This window comes from Apis cerana, linkage group LG6 (assembly GCF_029169275.1).
Source record: "Apis cerana isolate GH-2021 linkage group LG6, AcerK_1.0, whole genome shotgun sequence".
Lineage (NCBI taxonomy): Eukaryota > Metazoa > Arthropoda > Insecta > Hymenoptera > Apidae > Apis > Apis cerana.
This window is the reverse complement of record NC_083857.1, coordinates 15,545,721-15,563,982: the sequence shown is the minus strand read 5'-3', so window position 1 is coordinate 15,563,982 and position 18,262 is coordinate 15,545,721. Positions and strand designations below refer to the sequence as shown.

The 18,262-nt window shown below is 26.7% G+C and overlaps 1 protein-coding gene and 1 long non-coding RNA gene across 3 annotated transcripts in view; both read left to right on the top strand.

Annotated features, from left to right (window-relative positions):
- LOC107999704 (LON peptidase N-terminal domain and RING finger protein 3) overlaps positions 1 to 18,262 on the top strand; it is a 63,194-nt gene that overhangs the window by 14,285 nt on the left and 30,647 nt on the right. The gene's annotated exons all lie outside the window — the stretch shown is intronic.
- Positions 3,286 to 7,770, top strand: LOC107999706 (uncharacterized). 2 transcript variants are annotated; one of them, XR_009830350.1, is made up of 4 exons: positions 4,742 to 5,215; positions 6,075 to 6,184; positions 6,271 to 6,421; positions 6,906 to 7,770. It is a non-coding gene; the product is annotated as an uncharacterized LOC107999706 (long non-coding RNA). The 2 variants fall into 2 exon arrangements; XR_001766412.3 differs by lacking the exon at positions 6,906 to 7,770 and having other exon boundaries at positions 3,286 to 5,215; positions 6,271 to 6,505.

Sequence of the window (18,262 nt, the reverse complement as noted above, 5' to 3'; positions counted from 1 at the left end):
GATAAATGGGCATTGCGTTGAGGATTATTATTCGAGAGAATCGCTCTGCTATCCGAGAATCGATGAATTCGTGAATAATTCGAGAAAATTAATAATTTGTTGGAAATCGATGTTGACAGTTTATTTCTCCGCGAACGGACATTATATCGATAATTATCAGAGAATTGCTTGATTACTAAATTTTATGAATATTATATATATATTTTGCAAATGATTTCAGACTGTTGAGAATTGGTAGTGTTTCTCATAAATGGATATTGCGTTAAGAGTCGTTGTTCGAGAAACTCGTTCTTGTGGATTTTAGAATTTTGAAATGCAGAATATAAATTTCTCATAAATCTATATTAAAAAAAAAACAAACATTCAATTATCGATCTTATAACTATAACGTTTTACAATTGAAAAATTTTGAAATTTAAAATTTTTATTAAAATTAATTCCACGATATTTCTGATAAATGGACGACAGTTACGAATGGATATAATAATATGGATATAATAGAATGCAAAATTTTTGGAATTTTGTATCTCGTCAATAAATATTGCATTCAGGATAATTATTCAAACTATTATAATTATTGTTTTATAAATTTTGAAATGAAGATATAATTTTGAAATTAATTAAACATTGTCTCTCTAATTATTATTTCCAGAGAATCTGTTCTTATTAGCTTTGATGTTTTTCTAATTACTCGTGAATGCACTATCTCCCAGAATACAAATTTTGAAATGCAAATATATTTGAAAGCATTAAAAATTCTCCCGACGGCGTGTTTCATAAATCGATCCTGGCTTTTGTTCTCGACAAATATAAAATACAAATCCGGTTCACTATTTTTGCTATAACAAAGTCGGATGGGGAAAGATTCGAAAGTGGGTCGCGACCTGGATCCATCTATCAATCCAGACTTCGATCGTCTCCTCATTCTCGTTCCATCATAAATAAACAATCGTATCGTTCGTTCCTTTCTAGATATTTTCTTCGTTCAAGAAATTGGTTAATTTAAATGCCAGGTATCGAGTGTTCAACAAATTGTATATTTGTAGATGCAGGTTAGGTTAGGTTAGATTAAATTAAATTAAATTAAATTGTCGAGGAAAATCATTAATTTGGATATCAAGTATCATGTGAATGTTCAAATTGTATAATGCATACATGTGCATATGTATATATACGGTATTTATACAGTATAGGTTAGGTTAGATTATCGAATGTTCAAATTAAATACACATATATATAATGTATATATAATATAAGTTAGATTATCATAAATTTGTTCAAATTGTATATACGGTTTATATTAGATTGTTAATTTAAATACCAAATATATATACTCATATACGTGTAAATATATGTATATATACAGATTAGATTAATTTAGATGTCAAATATTAATATTCAAACTGTATATATACATATGAATAAACATATATATATGTACAGGTTAGATTAAATTAAGTTAAATTATATATATCGTGAAATCATTAATTTAGATGCCAAGTATCGAATGTTCAAATTGTATATATATATGTACAGATTGTTAGAGAATTATTAATTTAGATACCAAATATCGATTTCATATTATATATATAGCCATATGTGTAAATATATGTACAGATTATTTGAGAATTGTTAATTTAGATAAATCAAATATCAAGTATTCAAATTATACATATATATATGTAACCACGTAAAGGTTAGGTTAAGTTAGATTGCGAGGAATTGTTAATATATATATATACGTATATGCAAGTTACATTAGGTTAAATAGAGTATATAAGTATATGTATAGGTATCGTTTACTTGTTTTTATACAGCATTGAAAACAATTGTCATGCATGTGCAAGCGCTATTTGTGACCGGTTTTATTATAATTTATGCTGAAACCAGTTTCCTGCTGTGAGAGCCATTATTTAAGGATTGAAATAGGTTAGCCGATAGGTTAATTTGGAATAACTTTATTTTAAAAGTTGTTCGTTTAATCGTTTCTTTCTTTCTTTCTTTTTTTTTTTTTTTTTGCATGTATATACTATGTTGATAATTCGATAAGCTAATGGCTTAATATACGTGAATTAATTGGTTATAAATCGATGGCAGTGCGATTAATTAACTTTAGTGGCTCAAATATTACGATTCAAGTCGTAAAAGTGTTAAATTATGGAAACGTTACTTAATTATTTTATTCCATATTATCGAGGACGTGTCCAATATTATTACAATTACTTTTATCTCAATTTCTTCTGTATCGAATTTTATATTATCTCAATGGCATTGTATATACTGTATTATCGATTATCAAAAATTCAATTATCCAATAAACATGCAGACTTAGTATTCAAACTATAAAACTATAGAAATAGTTTCCTCGTGTACATTATACAAGCGTATATAGCATCGTCATGACGGAGAATTTTACCGCTTTCACGCACCGTGCCACCTCGAGGGAGCAACTGGAAAGCTATTCTCGCCTTGACACGGATCACGTGCGCCTCTGTGGATTAATTTCGATCGCTCGTAATTACGTAATCGAAACGAGCTATCGCGGATTTACAATACCGTAGCCACGTGGACAGAACTCGTATACTCGTGTATCTTGCAACTTGTTCCTCGAATGTCGAATTATATTATATCGAACACAGTGAATAACGCATGCAATTTTTAATATTACGAATTTTTATATCGAACTGTTGATTGATCAGAAAATAATTAAGAGAAGAAGGAAGAAAGAAAAAGGTGTTGGAAATACGGTTTGAGCATTTTTTTTTTAAATTTACTTTAGATTTTCAGTCTGACGTATATGAATATTTATTTGTTCGAATCAAATTCTACGTAGAAAATGATTCGTAGAATTTATTCAATAGTATGAATTTTAGTATGGCAGATTGTTGATTATCGAATTGGAAGGTAAAATAAATAATTGGATAAAAGAAATATTAGAGATAAAAGATTTGATTTCTGAAAAGAACGTAGTTTTTTTTAAATCTATTTGAACTATATAGAGGTTATGTCGAAATATATTGGCGTTGCAATACACTTTTATCTCATAACTTTCTTTTCGATTCACAAAAATTTTATCATTAGATTTAAAATGTAAATAATAACTACGTTATTCTTATTTCTATATGTATCTAGAATCAGGAAAAAATTTCAATAAACGTTAAAAAATAATTCCTAGTATTATATATATATATAAATATCACAAGATAATAAATATTCTTCTCTCCGTGCTTTTTCTTCACAATTTTTTTCCATAATTTATATTTTTTTCTCTGAAAGCATTATAAATAACATCACATGTCCACCAAGAGAGTATCTTCGTATAAAGATCAAAAAATCGCAGTTGAACGATCTGGGAAAAAATCTGTGAAAAATTTCGTTCGAATGTCACGATTGATTCACGTAATACACATTTCATAACGTGTTCGATTGATCGAGATAATTTTCGCGTCTCGCCTTGCGACATCGATCATGAAATACTTGGGTAAATATGACACTTTGTCGTGCAGGTAGCATTACTTCGCGTTTAATTGGGTCGAGAGCGTGAGTTTGTGAGGTTAGGTTGCATGGGAAAATTATGATAGATTACGCGCAATTGGGAATAGAATTATGTATATATTAATTTATCGTTAAGAAAATAGCATCCTTTTAGAAAAGATTTTGGATAGTAGAAGAGCAATTGTGTTGAAATGATTATTTTTCTTGCTCGATAAATCTAATCCTCGATAATAAATCCTTGATATTTAATATTTAAATCAATGATTTGATAATGTAAATTCTAGTAATTTGAAGTTTGTCACTAACCCTAATAATCTAGGAACCGATAATCTCTCTTCCAGTCTTGATAATTCAGATCCTAATTACCTAGCTTTCAATTACGCTTAATAACGTATCAATATCAATTCAGGTACCAACAAAATAGATTGATAATTTAGGTTAGGTTCTGATAATCTAAATCTTTATCTCTAAACTCTGATCTAATCAACAATATAATCTAAGTCCTAATAATTTAAATTTTGATGACCTGACTTTAATAATTTAATATAGATCTTCAATTATTTAGATTTCCTGATAATCTAAGTCATAATAATTATAATAACTTAGGTTCTAATGACTTAACCTCAATAATCTAGGCATCAATATTTTATCTTTTAATAATCTAAATAATTTAGGTTCTGATAATCTCAGTCTTAATAATCTAAGTCCTAATGACCTAACGCTAATAATCTAAACATATGATAATTTATCTTCCAATAATCTAAATACCGATAATTTGTTTCCCATTAATTAAATTCCTCGATTATCTAAGTCTAATAATTTAAGTTCCAATAACTCAAGTTCCTAATTTAACCTAACTTAATCTAATCTAGACTACTGTATTAGTAATCTAACTTCCAATGATTTAGGTTACCAATAATTTAAATTCCAATAATTTAAAACTCAAAAAATTTAGTTCTAAATAATATAAATCCGATAATCTAAATTTCAATAGCTTAGATCTTGATAATTTAGGTTTCAATCATTTAAATTCTAATAATCTAATTTTAATTATCTAAATTTTTAATAACTAAGATAATTCTTTATGATCTAATCCTTAATTAATTCTTAGTTCTTAATTATGCAAGTGCACCAAATGGTGCATCTTTAGTGTTCATTGATTTAATTTTTAATAGTTTAGTTCTTAATAATCTAGACCTACTAACTTAGACTCCAATGATTTATGACTACACTTCAATAATCTAATCTTCAACTTAATTTCTAATAATCTATTTTCCGATAATCTAATTATAATAATCATTTTTCAATAATTCCAAATATTTTCTCTATTTTTAAGAAATAAATTTCAGATTGAGAAAAACAAAGATGAATCGGGATATCAAAGATATCTCTAAGAGAAAGGAAAAATTGTATTAAACAGATCGATCGAAATTGGAACATGTAGTGGTAGGTGTCGCACGTGTCGCCCACTCGTGTGTCGCCACCGAATTACGTAAGAGTCAAAGTCGTTACTCATTGGCCGAGTCGTTCATGCATGATTCATCCTTTAATCCGGCGACCGGCTGTTAATAACGGCCGAGTTTATTTTAAACCAACGTCCTGACACTGGATCCTACTTGATCGAAACAATTCGAAGGCGATCGACCTGCGGCAAAAATTTTCATCTCTCTGTCTGTCTTGATTCACCTCTCTGTAAATAGGTGTGATTTTCTGTAGTCATGTAAGTAAGGTTAATGAAAATATGTTATATTTGGTGGATTGTTATTGATATATTGACTTATTTGTTTGAATATAAGAATTGTATCCTTGAAAATGATTTATTGAAAAAGAATAATATAAAATAAAAATAGATAAATAAGAATTATTTTTTATTACTTTTAGATTTATAATTACTTTTGTTAGAATGATGAAAGATTTATTAAAAAAGGATCTGTGAATCTATAAACTTTTCTTCCAGAGAAATATCTATGTTGAAATTTTTATTGATATATGAATATTATATTAATATATAAAATTATATCATATTATGTAATAATATAATGTAATTTACCAATATTATGTAATTTCAAAAAAGAATCTATAGATCTATAAATTTTTCTTATGTTAAAAACTTTTTTTTATTTTTGTTAATATTTGAATGTTACATATTATATAATTATATAATGTTAACATTTAATATATCATATTGCATCATATAATGACATAATATTATATAATTTATTGCAAAAGTATCTATAGATCTTATATTTTTCTTTCACAAAAATCTTTATATTAAAAATTATTTTCAGTAAAAGAACATTACATAATTGAATGAAGATTTACCAAAAAAGAATCTATGAATTTATAAATTTTTGAAATGAAAATGAAACTATCGTATTATATAATAATATATAATATTATATAATTTATCATAAAGGAATCTATGGATTCACAAAATCTATATTATAAATTATCTTTATTATTAAAATAATATTATAATCATTAAAAATAACTAAAAATAAGAACCTATAAATTTTTCTTTCTAATTTTTCTTGATATATATCATTAATTTACTAAAAAAAAATCTATATATTTTTTAGGGAAATTAAATAAAAATTAAATCAAAATGAACTAGTAGAAATGGCAAATCTGATTACGACATCAATAAAAATTATAGAAATCAGGTTTAAATCCGAATAATTTTGATCAAGTGAGTGTAAATTCTTTCGAAATCATGAATGTTAATTAAATTCGTCTAATTAATCGCTTGATAAAACTTTCCCTCTCTGTGAACAGTTTTTTCCAGTTTTTTCGAGGGAGAGGCTCGACGAAGAGATAGTTCTCAATAGCCATAATCGATCCACGTGAAAGACGAGCACGATGAACAGTTTAATTGGCTTCGACTTGGTTCAATTTGATGGGTCTCGATGTGGTCAATAATTAAACGGTGAATGTTCTGCTTTAATTTATATACAGCATGTTATAGTTCAATCTTTCTCTAATAGAAATAAAAGTACTTGTCTTTTTCTTATTTTCTGTTTTTGAAATTTGTATCAATTCTTATATTCTTTGAATTTTTCCTCTTTCATAATGTTTTTAAATCTCATTCTCATTATTAATCTTGAAATTAATTTTAGATACATTTAAAATGTAATTAGATTTTATATAGTAAAATAAAATAATAACACTAGTTGTAGTAAAAATTGTACACAAAATTTTAGTAATTTTCAATTGGCATTCATAACATTTCAGGTTAATTATAGAATAAGATACCAATTGCACATGAAATTTTATTGAGAACTTCTTAACGTTCAAAATTCTATAATAAGATAAGATGCAATTGAAATCTTGATTTTCATAATATTTAGCTTCTACAATAATAATAATGATGTAAAATCAAAATCTTTTTACTAACTTTTATTGATTTCCAGATAACCATTTTAGATTCTATAGTAGAATCTTCAATTTCTCTCAATAGGATGAAATGGCAACTAAAATTGCCTAAGAAATTTTCTTGACTTTTATAATATATTTCAGCTTTTACAATAAGATGCAATCAAAATCTTCTTATCAATTTTTATTATTGATATTCTGATCTTATATATAAAATCTATTTGACATTTCTTTGCTTCAATATATGCTTCCCTTATTTTTCTTGCATTACTCCACGAATGTTTCCAACAGAAAATAATTCATGAGATCCAACTTTTACGATCCATTTACCGTTAATGTGTAAAACATCAACCATCCCTCCATCCGTTTATGGCCACCCAACTAGTTCGTCACACGCCAGGTGTTAACCCATTTTCCACGGTTTTTGCCGATAGGTGTCGCAATCATGCCTCAAACGAGAATCCACTCGTTTGCGCGAAGTTTGGAAAATAGAACGAGCATTTCGAAATTGTCGAGTTTCGAAAAGCCGCGATTAGCAGAAAGCTGTTTCCATCGATCGGAACACGCGTTTCTCAAGTTATGCAAATGTAGCATGTATATACGTTCCACTGACCTATAGGCTACGTGAATTTTCGAATATTGATTCGTTCGCATGAGCGAAAGAGCGTAACTAGTGTAAAACTAAAAAATAACGGATTCTCAATATTTTTCATATTTTCGTTTTATCGAAAATATTTTTGATAAAAAAAATTAATTTTATAAATTAATTTTTTAAATTATTTTAATTATATATTCTTACTTGTTTTTGCTTGGAAAATAAAGATTGATTGTATTGAATATCAGTTATAGGTTTTCCATCATGATTGAAATATGGAAAATGATTATCATTGTATATTCATTTCTTTGATATAGCTTTTTGACAAGAAATTTGGAAATTTAAAAACTTTAAATTTTACATGAAATTTACTACAATATATTTCGTATAGTTTAAATGTGAATAATCGATTTTCTGCGGTGTTTATAAAAATATAGAAATATTTCAAATTAAAAAGACTACTCAGAATTTAGTTTGTTGTAAAAAATTATCCAAATGAAATTACACTAAAAATTGAAAAATATATATATAAATACAAAATTTTATCGGAATATTAATTGGATTGATTTTAATCTCCTTGTAAAATAATTTATAGAATTACAATGTATATATAGAACACAGTACGAAAATACAACGAAATCGAATCTTATCGGGTGTATGTCGCATCGAAAGAGGTACAATTGTTGTGTTATATATTCGTGCGAAGCGTGGAGAAAAGCCTCGTTGGCTTTACGTAATCGGTAATAAATACGACCGCAATCGATATTTCGAACTGACACCCATCGGTGCCGTGCCAACCCAAATCGAAAACCATTAGAGGATTTTTAACGTTTTAAAGTGGAAATTGTTACGACAACGCGTGATTTTTCACTGATTTTCACTGAATCGCACAATTACGAAATGGAATACGTCGATTTTACAGTGAATTATAATTTTATGCGTAGAATGAATACCGGTTTCGATACGCCGCCATATTGAATTATCTTTAAGATTGAATTGTTTTATAATTTATTAATTATTTTGTTATTTAAATCGAAATATGCTTTACTGTATATATTTTCTATTTTTTAGGTATTTTTATACATCGAATAAAAATTTCGTTTTAGATTTGTGTTACATAAAGGGAAATATTTTTTTTCGAAATTGATACTTGTGATTAGTCGATGCAAATTAATTTATTTTTAAAAAATATGATCTTGTAGATAAATGAAATGTGAATAGAAATGTCTAAAATTTAAATTTTTAATCGCAAATGCATCGATCCTTTGTCTCACATTTTTAATACATAATATATATATATATAAATATATAATAGAAAAAAATTTTATGAAAAAAATCAACATTTTTATAATTTTATTTCGATCGATTCTTGAAGAAAATGTTGAACTTGGATTAGATAATAAGGCAAAGAATTTAAGAACCACGATCTCAATATTTTTTTTTCTTCATTCTTAAAGAAATCATTTTCATTTATTCTACATTGGAAATGATTTAACGTATAAGTATGATAAATTAATGATTAAGTATCGCAATATGAAAAAAATATTCCGTAATAAATATTTATAACATTTACATATAATGACCCTTTAAACCTTATCTTCACTTACATCATCTCTCAATATATTGTTATCAATTTATCGCTAATTTGCTAATTGCATCGATATTGAAAACATTATTGCGTAAACAACAAGTTATGAACTCGTTATTTTGATAAAACGTACTCCTTACCACACTATTTCCACACTTTGCAGCGTTCCATAATTAATTTACTTATACGTGCTCTAAATAATTGGCAATACGAAATAATCAATAAAGATATAATAAATAATAAGATAATGGAGCTAAAATGGCGAGATACATTCAAATAAGTTTATCGTCCCATTCGCCATATTTATTATTGTCCAGCATGCCACTGTGGTGGATTAACAACAGTCGTCTTCAGAGACCCTTCCCCCTTCCCTTCTCCTTCCCCTTCCACTCACGATTATGGAAGACGACGACGTTAAAATATTTCGAATATTTTTTTTTTCCGCCATAATTTCGAGAATATATTCACAGTTAAAAATAAGTAAAATTGACGTTTCGAAAGGAAATGGAAAATCTTGACTGGCTTTTAGGTTTATTACACTCGCGTGAAGGATGATAAATCAATAAAGGTACGTATTATTTCCACCGAAGAACACGTATATCGAGGTCTCACTTATTTTTAGAAGAAACGCGACACGAAAAACGGTGCTGCGCGTGAGATGTTGAATCGAATTTACCGAAATGGATATAATTGGGCGTTTTAGTGATATAATTGAGGAGAAATAAAATTTTTTTCGTTCAATCTTTGAATTTTTGATTAGATTTAGGTTAGATTTAGGTTATACGAGAAATGTTGAGTCGAATTTATTGGAATAGATATAATTGGATAATTTTAAGTAACATAATTGAGATGAAAAATAAAATTTGTTTCGTTTGTGTTTAATTTTTAAATCGATGATTAGTTTTAAATTAGGTTTAGGTTAAGTTATACGAAAAGTAATGGTCGAAATGTTGAATCGAATTTAACGAAATCGATATATTTTTGCACTTTATGTCATTGTAATTGTGTTTAATTTTTAAATTATCTTTTAGATTTTATTATATGATTTTAGATTTAGATACATAGAAAAACGTTACTAGAAAGGAAGATTTGAATTATGGTTAGAAATTATTTTATTTGGAGAGTGAAAATTTAATTTTAAGAATGAGAGGAATTAGATTAGATTGGATAAAATTATTTTTGAACATTGCCTCATCTGTTGTTTGAAATTCAGGAAAAATCACAATATGATCGTAGAGAAGTCTAGAGGAATAGTGAATTACGAAACTTGGCGGGAAACGCCCAAGTTGCCGAAACAACTCTTACGTAAACTTCTCTCCGAAGGCTTCTACTACATTCTCGAGTTTTGTTCATTGTTTAACAGAAATTTGATAGAAGAAAAATGATTTTAAGTAATAGAGAATAATATATGAGAACATATGAAGAAATGTTTCTTCTATTTCTATAAAATATTTGTAGATATAATACAAAAATTTCACAAACCAGTTATTTAAAAATTCTCGTACAGAAATTCTTGAAAATTCTCCAATATTCTTCCAAATGATGCATACAATATTTCCACGATTCGATTAATTAAAAATCTCGAAAAACCTCTCTAAAAAAAAATCAATTACATCATTAAAATTACAAAATTCCAAATTCTATTTCTTCACTATTTCCAAAAATATTTCTCAAACGTTCCATAAATCATTCTTGAACTTACACTTCTGTCTCTTCTTTCATTCAATCCAATACCTCGTGTCGTATGCAATTCATCATAGAGAACGATTTAGAATATCAGGGATGCCTGTCGGTAATTGGCGCGAAACGTTCACAATGGATCGAATGCATACCTCGGTTGGTGACCGGTCGATACACGCGGACCACTTACGTAAAAGAAGAATAACGAAAGAATCGTAGACGCCGCGGAGGCATATTTGTCGATAAGATAGAGTCACGTGCTCGTTGCACTGTCAAACTTCTCTGTTATGTAAACTTGTCGTTCTTCTGGCGATTTGCCATTTATTTGTCGATTCCATCGAGGATTTATTTCGATTTATTTTAAGCGGCGCGTGAACAGGATACCTTTCCCTTCCTTTCTTTTTTTTATTTTTGAATGATGATGATCGCATTGTCATGAAACATGAAAACTTTAGAAGTATTTATGTTTGTTCAATGATTCGATTCGTTAATTCTCAAAATGTCAATTAGTAAAATAACAAATATTAGATTGAGTCGAATTTAGATTTTTCATTTCGTGTTCACTTTGAATAAAATTTCTTATAGATCTTATACTTTTTACTATGGATGAAATTATATACATATTCAAAACAAAATGTCTAAATTCGTTTTTATCGCGTTTGTCATAAAGAAATCATTTTTTCCAATTATATAAATCAATTTTTTCCCTCTCAGATTTCGTTCTTCTATTTGATAAATATTTTTTTTCTTATTAAATATTTTTTTTTGTCTATGATTTAATTTTGGGTTTGATTACCACTTTTTATTTATTAACCATTTTTCTTCTTCTTATTTTATTTCATATCAATAATTTATTTCTAATTAAAAAAATTTTTTTTTCGAATATACTTTGAACATTGTAGCATTTGCATACATTTCGTTTCGAAAATCTCATAAATAGATGGAATAATTAAACAATGTTTGTTCCGTTGCATAGAAGCGAAAAAGCGACAGAAAAAGGAAAAAGTGATTCTTATGTCGTTTTTCGGGGGCGTGGTTACCCGTAACCACGACATCCGACTTGGATAACGTTTCCCTTCTTTATCGTTACGTCGAGCGGAAAAGGGTATCGCGGTCGCGTATCTGCAACCGTGAATGTCGAAACCGGAACCACGTTGTCCATCACCCGCCTGTTGACTCCTGATAAAAACTACCTTTTTTTTTCTCTCTCTCTATTTTTATATCACACACTTTGTGGCTATTGATATGCACATTATATAATATGTATGTTATATGTATATATAAATAAGGAAAAATGAAAAGTATATATTTTTTTATAATAATCATAATAATATTTTTTTTAAAAATATATGAAATATATATATATATATATATATATATAATTGTACAGCAAAATCGCCAATGAAGTTTAAATAATATATATATATATGAAATTAGATTATATAAATTTTAATTCGATAAATTTATACGAGTTTATAAATAATTTAACAATAAATAAAATGATTTCGTATTTTTTGTTTTACAATTAATAAGAGCGTGAAAATTAATATTTTAACTTTAAAGAAATAGTTATAAATACTTATTCTCAGAAATATTTATTATCATTTTAATTATAATCATTTACATATAAAATAAATATTTAATATAAATGATAAATAAATTCAGTGTCAAATACAATTTTTCTTAATTATATCTCCGAGAGAAAAATCTCCGTTTCAAATTTTCAATATCGAAAAAATTGAGATATCAGAAATATCTCAATTATATCGAACGTGAAATAAAAAATTTCCAATTTATATTTCACTTTAATTAACAAACTCTTTAATCATCTTTATCGAAAGATAATTTCAATTTTCGCCACTTGAAAATGTACGAGGCTATAATTAAACGCGAAACTCTCTCCTTTCATCGTCTTCAATTTCCGATGTTAATTAAATTCCCGTTGGATCGTATCTAGGAACATTTTATGCGTGATTCCACCAGCGCTGCCAACCGAATTCCCCTAGACTCCGCTCCCGCTCATTATTTACTCTCGTAAATTTTCGTACGCGCGGAATCTATTTCCACGTTATGAGGTCGTCGGGATTAATTTGCAATTCGTCAGATATATATTTGCAACTTCTTTGATTTATCGCGTTCAATGAATTTTCTCTTACGAATTCGAGAAGCGTGAAACACATTTTCGACGAACTTTTCGGGATTGCTATATTTATGATAGTTTTCAAGGAAAATTAAAAAAAAAGAGAGGGAAAAATAAATTTTTGAGATTAATTTTTATTATATTTTTTTCCAAGGATATAGAATTTTGTAAGTGTCATATAATAAAATTTTTATCTTTTTAAATAATGGAATAAGCAAGAGCGGAATTTTTTGAATAATTTTTTTTTAAACTAATTAAAATAATTGTTATGTAAAGAAATTGTATATATATTATTTTTGTATATATATATATTTTTATGTAGACAGGAGAATTCGATATTTGTAGAAAATTGTACTTTAAATATAAATGTGTAAATAAGTTATGCCTTATCCTATTTTATTTACATAAAAATCATTATTACATTAAATAGAATAGTGGTCGGAACGATAATAATAATTTTTGATCTGTGTTAAATTCATATGTTCATGTGTGATGAAATAAAGAAAATCTTTTCAGAAATTTCAAAGATTCATTTGTTAAAATTTAACAGCAGCAATGGAACCTTATACAATATTCTTAACTATATATCAATAGTTTATCAATAAATATTATCAATAGTTTATCTATAACAATAGTTTAATCAAAAATAGATTGTTAGATTAAGTTAAAAGTTTTTTCTAGAAAAAAAAATAATCTTATATTTTAATCTAATCTTTTGAAGAAAATTTGAAGTAAATTTCATTCTTCACTTTTCAATTTTTCCAATTATTTCCAATATAATTTCGAACAAATGAATAATATGTTATCGATAAATTTTTCGATAAATTTCTCTCATAATTTCATAAATCTAAACTATCGTTCAATCGTATTCATAATTGTATATATAATTATGTTCCATTCGTTTCCACGGTTAAATCCTCGGTTGACAAGATTAAACTCGCTTTCAGCGAGTTTCCATGTACTTGTTGCCAAGTTTGCGGCCTGTATGAACACCTGTAAACCGATAGTTGCGCCACCATTTTTCCATTGGCCACTTGCTCGAAACGTATAACGTTCGCGATTATCGTTGTTTGACCACGTTTCGTAATATTGGATTCACGTAACGAGAAATTCATTTTTGATTGATCAATTTTAAGTCATTAATCGACCATTAAAAACAAAGGTAAATATAATAGATGCAGAGCGAAATAATCGAATAATTTATTTTCATATATGTCGATAGAAATTATTTCGATGGGACGAACGATGTTTCTTTTGTTTTATTTTAATAATAGAACTAAGGCAAAGTAAGTAAAATGAATTTAAATGTAGTTTTAGATGTTATGAAAAATGCATGTTTTTGATAAAAATTAGAGATTAGTTTCAACTTTTTCGTTTTGAAAAAGCTACGAACGATAAGAATTAAGTTAGATTTTTTGTATTGAAATTATGAAAAATGTACGAATATTAAAATTAATATTAGTTCTTATTTTGATAAAAATATAATTATTTTTATAAGTATTTCAACTTTTCCTATTTATTAATTTTAAGTTATTGCTATAGTTATATATTATAGTTGGTAGTTTTAATGTTAATATTATCTATTTTTTTTTTTTATTTTTTATCTCTAATAGTTTTTTTTTTTAAAACATCGAAAGCTAGAAGGAATTAGATTAAAAATACGCATCAACGGATTTCTTAAACACATGATTCAAAATTTCTAAGTTTACGAACATAATAAAAAATCTATAAAAATGTACGAAAATAAAATCCTACATTTCTTTATGTATAATACCGACAATTCTAAAAATACGTTCGTTTTTTCACACGTTTTACTTATCTTAAAACAAACGATACTTCCTGGTCTACTCCTATGAAAAATCCAGAATCACAGAAGAAGGAATTTTTATTTTAGACTAACTGTCCAGATCTTTTTATCACTTAGCTATAATGGACAAAAAAATTAAAAAAAAAAAAAAAAATAAAAGACGTTAACAGAATATACAGAAATTATGTACATAAACAAAACTGAGAACAAACATCTGGCAGAGAAGGCTTGAAAAACAAATCGTGCATCCTTATCTATGCTTACGAAACATGAAAAGTCCAGAGCTATAGGAAAGGGAATTTTTATTTTGCAAATTGATTCTATAAAATATATTACTTCAATTTTTCAATCTTTCGTGATAAACTTTTTTTTTTATAACATTGCTTCTCTAAAAAATTAATTTTATTAAAATTTTTTATTAATTTTATTTATATATAATTAAAAGAAAATTGAATGGAAAATTAATATTTTTTTAAAAAATGAATCTTTTAAAATATAATAATGTAGTAAATATAGAGATTTTCAATGTAAGTCGCAATCTTCAAACGAATTATTGTTATCATTTTTAGTTAATGATTTTTTACACTTATTTATTTTTAAATAACCTTCTTTTTAATATATGTCAATGCAATTATATAAAAAAATAAATAAGTAACGCGTTCACCATTGTCGAAAATAAAAACACATTTTAACTAAATATATTAATATATTTACATAATATAAAAGAAATGAAGAAAAAAAAATAAAAAGTAGCGAATAAATATATTTAATTATCTTTCATACATATATATACATTGTCACTTTTTTTTAACTATAAAAAATTTTCATATGTTAAGAAAAAACATATATATATTACATATATATATATGTATTTTTATAAAAAATGATATCGAATATATCACATTTCTATTTTGATGAAATTTAGAAAAAATTCTCAAAATAATATTTGATATATTTTTTGTTTTAGATAATCTTAATCTTATTCATAAATTTCGTCAAAATCAACATATATATGTTGCATGTATGTTTCTTAATAATGAGCGTATTAATTAAAAATGATCTTTTTGAGAATCACTGTTTTATCATTCAATCATAATGAAAAAAAAAAAAAAAAGAACAAAAGATACGGACGAGAAAAGACAGAAGGCAGCAGGAACACGATAAACAAAACAATGGACAAACACAAAAGAGCAAAGAGGAGGCGGTGTAACAGCGGGTCGAGTAAGCGGAGAACAGACCACGTGGCTGATTGTCGCACGTAACGGCAGCACGGGCCGAATCTATTTGGTTGTGGAGATCGACCGGCCGATTACGTAACGATAGATTTATATAAATGGTTACGTTGACACTAGAGAGCCCCGGCCGTAGCTGCCTCAGCCATCGTTATATTATCTAACGTGGGCCGCACACCGTTCCTCTGCTCGAGGAAATTGCCACCGACGTTTATGGTTGTGCCTCTAATTGCCACTGGATCTTTTGAAAAGATATAACATGATATATCGTACATTTCTTACATTCGTAATTTTTCGATTTATATATATTTTTTTCAATTTTTTTTAAATGTTATATCGATCTTTTATTCCTAATTTGTAGAAAAATATAATATATCGATGATTTGTAATTTTTCGATTTATTTATAATTTTTCAAATTTATTTTTTTTTTTTAGAATTCTCTGTAGAAAAGTAATTATAGCAGCTAATTATATCATTATATTATCTAATGCGGAACACATATTGTTCGAAAAAATTATCAACGATGTTTATGGTCATTGCCTCTAATTGCCATCTTCTGGAAAAATATATCGTAGATCTTTTATTCGTAAATTTTTACAAAATAATAGTCTACTCGAGAAAATTTATTATCGGTATGTTTTAAAAAAATATAATATATAATATATAACATATAATGTTAATATTTTACTCGTAATCGTGAAACAGTTTGTGTACTGAGAAGATAAAAGTAATTATAAAATTTTAAAAGTGATAAGTTAATTAATCATTATATTATCTAATATACTGTTTCTCTATTTGAGGAAATTACTACAAAAATTTATGATCACTTCCTGTGGATAGATCTTTTAGTATAATATAATATAATATAATATATCTTAGATTTTTTATTCGTAATTTTTCGAAATTAATCGAATCGAAAAAAATATATCGATGGATTTCTTTTATTCGTAACTAATAAATAATTTATTAAAATTTCGTATATTGAAAAAGAAAATAACGTTTGTGGAATTTTAAGTATTATGCAATAGTTTTAGTATGTGTTTTATACACTTTGGTCAATTGTTTCGTGATCATACAATTGTGTTTTTGCCGCCTTCTTGAATATTTATATACGCGTAGAGGTTAACTCGGATTTATTCTTAGAAATTTAGTTAATATTAATTAATTTTATTTAAATTTTCAAGTTATATAAATATATGAATATATTATATTCTTGTTTACATAACAATATCATTATTAATTTGACACATTTATCGCGAATATAAATACATATACATTTACCATTGCTTCAAACTATTCTACGTATTTATCGAACAATTTAGAATTTCGTAACGAGAAGACAGATATATTTTTTACATTCTTCTTGAATTATTACACGTGTCACATTTAAGGATAAAAAAGATTCTATATAAATAACGTAAATTAGATATAGATTTCGATAAAAATAATCAATTTACGAATATGAATTCGTATACATTTACTAATCATTTCCAACATAACCTAACAATACGATTTACCAATAAAAGGATACCAAACATAATTTTTCAATCTTTGCATAAATTATTACGTAAATATTACATAAAAATTAACAAAAATTCCAAAACCATGTAATTATAGCAAATATCAATAAAAACCAGCAATCTACCACAGACTTATATTAACTTGTTATAACCACATTAATAATCAAATCCACTATTTCAATATATTTTCACTGTCAAGATATTCTATCACTCATTACGTTCACATAATATTTAAGTATTTACATGATATATCAATGGAACACATAATGGAAACGCGAAAGATCGATTGTAAAGTCGATCGAAAAAACTGGAAAAAGGCGACACTTTCGCCTGGTGTTTGGACGCAACCGCGCAGGTCTATGTTTCTATCGGTTACATAATAAAAACCGTTATGTAAGGACGAGCAGCTACGCATAAACGGTGTACTCGGCAAAGCCAAATTAATCGGTTTGATCTTAGAGCGGCGGATATATGCATGCTCTCGAGGTCCCGGAACACCATCGACATTGGCCGCAGTTTCGAGCCCATTGAGCATCTAGAGAGGATGTAGAAGTGAAATTTATTGAGTGGGATGTAATTGGTAGAATTGTTGTTAGATTGTCTCGAATTTTTTTTTTTTTTTTTTAATGGAGGAAGATGTTTGTAGTAATATAAATATATAAAGTGAAACAATATTAATGATCCTTTGAACAGATGCAATGGATAGAATTATTGCATTACGTTGTCTGGCAAATTTTTATTTTTTTATTTCTTTTTTTTTTTTATAATTATTTAAAGAATATTTGTATAATAATATATATTGGATTGTAATTATTTTTATTTCTCACGATGA